This window comes from Leucoraja erinacea, chromosome 8 (assembly GCF_028641065.1).
Source record: "Leucoraja erinacea ecotype New England chromosome 8, Leri_hhj_1, whole genome shotgun sequence".
NCBI lineage: Eukaryota > Metazoa > Chordata > Chondrichthyes > Rajiformes > Rajidae > Leucoraja > Leucoraja erinaceus.
The window spans coordinates 45,425,917-45,429,705 of NC_073384.1; positions in this window are offsets into that span (position 1 = coordinate 45,425,917).

Sequence of the window (3,789 nt, forward strand, 5' to 3'; positions counted from 1 at the left end):
CGACGTCGGGATGGTCGAACACACTCTGCGGCTTTGAGTGCCCCAATCGGCCACTTTCTTACCGGAGTCCGCGGCTTCAGGATGATACAGGCTGCAAGCCAGCGGTCAGAGCTCTTCTCCGGCGATCCCCGACAAGGGAGCCCAGGCTCCGGATGGCAAGTCCTCGACACGCAAAAGTCGAAATAACGAACACGCTGCTGGAGGGGCAGCAGAGGGAGTTTACTCACCTCGAGCTCCAGTTTATTAAAAAAATTCACAATTCTCCAGTCTGAGCTTACCTAGAAACATAGAAAATAGGTGCAGGAGGAGGCCATTCGGCCCTTCGAGCCAGCACCGCCATTCATTGTGATCATGGCTGATCATCCCCAATCAATAACCCGTGCCTGCCTTCTCCCCATATCCCTTGATTCCACCAGCCCATAGAGCTCTATCTAACTCTCTCTTAAATCCATCCAGTGATTTGGCCTCCACTACCCTCTGTGGCAGGGAATTCCACAAATTCACAACTCTCTGCGTGAAAAAGTTTTTTCTCACCTCAGTCTTAAATGACCTCCCCTTTATTCTAAGACTGTGGCCCCTGGTTCTGGGCTCGCCCAACATTGGGAACATTTTTCCTGCATATAACTTGCCCGGTCCTTTTATAATGTTGTATGTTTCTATAACATCCCCCTCATCCTTCTAAATTCCAGTGAATACAAGCCTAGTCCTTTCAATCTTTCCTCATATGACAGTCCCACCATGCCAGGGATCAATCTCGTGAACCTACGCTGCACTGCCTCAATCACAAGGATATCCTTCCTCAAATGAGGAGACCAAAACTGTACACAACACTCCAGATGCGGTCTCACCAGAGCTCTATATAACTGCAGAAGAACCTCTTTACTCCTATACTGAAATCCTCTTGTTATGAAGGCCAACATTCCATTAGCTTTCTTCACTGCCTGCTGTGCCTGCACGCCAACTTTCAGTGATCGGTGTACACCCAGGACACCCAGGTCTCGCTGTACCTCCCCCTTACCTAACCTCACCCCACCCCATTGAGATAATATTCTTCCCCCTTGTTTTTGCCACCAAAGCGGATAACCTCACATTTATCTACATTATATTGCATCTGCCACACATCTGCCCACACACTCAACCTGTCCAGGTCACCCTGCAACCTCCTAACATCCTCTTCACAGTTCACACTGCCACCCAGCTTTGTGTCATCTGCAAACTTGCTAGTGTTGCTCCTAATTCCCTCTTCCAAATCATTAATATATATGGTAAACAGTTGCGGCCCCAACACCGAGCCTTGCGGCACTCGCCACTGCCTGCATTTCTGAAAAGGTCCCGTTCACTCCTACTCTTTGCTTCTTGTCTGCCAACCAATTTTCTATCCACATCAACACCCTACCCCCAATACCATGTGCTCTAATTTTAGTCACCAGTCTCCCATGCAGGACCTTATCAAAGGCTTTCTGAAAGTCTGGATACACTACATACACGGGCTCCTCTTCATCCATTTTGCTTGTCACATCCTCAAAAATTCCAGAAGATTAGTCAAGCATAATTTTCCTTTCATAAATCCATGCTGACTTGGACTAATCCTTTTACTGCTATCCAAATGCCCCATTATTATCTCTTTAATGATTGACTCCAGCATCTTTCCCACCACCAAAGTCAGGCTAACTGGTCTGTAATTCCCCGTTTTCTCTCTCACTCCTTTCTTGAAAAGTGGGATAACGTTAGCTATCCTCCAATCCGCAGGAACTGATCCTGAATCTATTGAACATTGGAAAATGATCACCAGTGCGTCCACTATTTCAAGAGCCACCTCCTTGTGGACCCTTGAATGCAGACCATCAGGCACAGAGGATTTATCATCCTTCAGTGCCATTACCCTACCCAATACTATTTCTTGCCTAATGATAATTTATTTCAGATCCTCTACCCCCTCTGTCCTCCAGTACTTCTGGGAGATTGTTTGTGTCTTTCTTAGTGAAGACCGATCCAAAGTAGCTGTTCAACTCCTTTGCCATTTCCTTGTTCCCCATAATAATTTCACCCGTGTCTGCCTTCAAGGGACCCACATTTGACTTTGCTACTCTTTTTCCCTTAACATATCTAAATAAGCTTTTACTGTCCTTCTTTATATTTCTGGCCAGCTTCCCCTCGCAATTCATATTTTCAGCCTGTATTGCCTGTTTTGTTTCCTTCTGTTGTCCTATGAAAGTTTCCCAATCCTCTCGCTTCCGGCTACTCTTTGCTGTGTTATACATCTTTTCTTTAATTTTATTCTATCCCTAACTTCTCTTGTCAGCCACGGTTCCCTCCTACCCTTAGAACCTTTCTTCCTGTTTGCAATGAAATGATCCTGCGTCTTGAGGGGGGGAGGGAGGGGGAGAGGGAGGGGGAGGGGGAGGGGGGAGGAGGGAGGGGGGGGGGGAGGGGGGGGTAGGGGAGGGGAGAGGAGAGGAGGGGGGAGAGGAGAGGAGGAGGGGGGGAGAGAAGAGGAGGGGATGGGGGAGAGGGGAGGGTGGAGAGTGGGGGGGATAGTAGAGAGGTAGAGGTGGAGGGGAGGGGGAGTGGAGGGGGATGAAGACGGAGGGGGGTAAAGAGGGAGAGGGTAGATAGGTGGGGGGTAGGACAACTTGCTCTATTTGATTTTATTTGATGGTGCACGCCAGGTTGATTGCATTCGTGGGACCACATGAAGGTTGCAATCTCCCACCCCTGTCCCATTGTGATATCATATGTAAATGAGATCCATTGTGATTTGAAATCTGTGAAATGGCACTGTAACTCATGCAGCAGTTTGATTTAAAATGTTTTGATGTTTTTTAATAAAAAAGCGGGAAAATTAATAACCAGATTTTCTAATTTTCAAAACAAAATGTGGAGGAGGAAAAACTCTACAGGAATATGTAAAAATTTCTCCATTATGGGAAAGGATGGAGGAGTAAATCCACAATCGCCTTAAACGAATATTCGCGAAATAGAATCCGTTACAAACCAACAAACCAGCGAGAGTTTTAATAGTTACTAGACCAAGTGCAGACCCGTTGGGTCTGCTCCCCCAATGGTGTGATCCCCCAACCCAATATTCCACCATGCACCCGTCTCCTCCAATGGAACTGAAGCCGTTCTCAAAAGTAAGATTCCAGCGCTGCCCTGCCTCTTTAAAAAAAAATCCAATGGCACCTCCCCTGCCTGCTGCAGCAGTGAAAAGTTCAGTGTTCCTGTCATGCAACTTTGTTTCGAAGTGTGTTGGAAGCTGACATGTAAATGGAGAAGAAGCCTGTTTATTTTTGAAATACTTGGGGGTGGGTGGAGAAGGATTTGATTAAAAACGTGTACTTCAACACGACGAACTGAAATGAGGAACGGATACTTAGAAAGAAAAGCGAAATCTCTACCGAAATGGAAAATATCTCGGAGATTGAGCGTCTGGATTGGGCGTGGCAATGAATCAAAGGAAGAAATGCAGCCGGCAGCCGTACATGCAAATGAATCCATTCCGATTGGACATCTGCGAGCATCGGCCATTCCGATTGGACATCTGCGAGTATCGGGCACGAATCGAAAGGCAGGAAGGGCGCCGGTCGGCAGTCGGTCGGATGGCCCCAGAGTTTTATAGATATATAGATAAGATAGACACAAAGTGCTGGAGTAACTCAGCGGGTTGGACAGCTGAGAAAAGGAATAAGTGACATTATATGTCTTCAACCCATGAAGAAAGGTTCTGACCCGAAACATCATCTCTTCCTTTTCTCCAGAGATGCTACCTAACCCACTGAGTTACTCCAG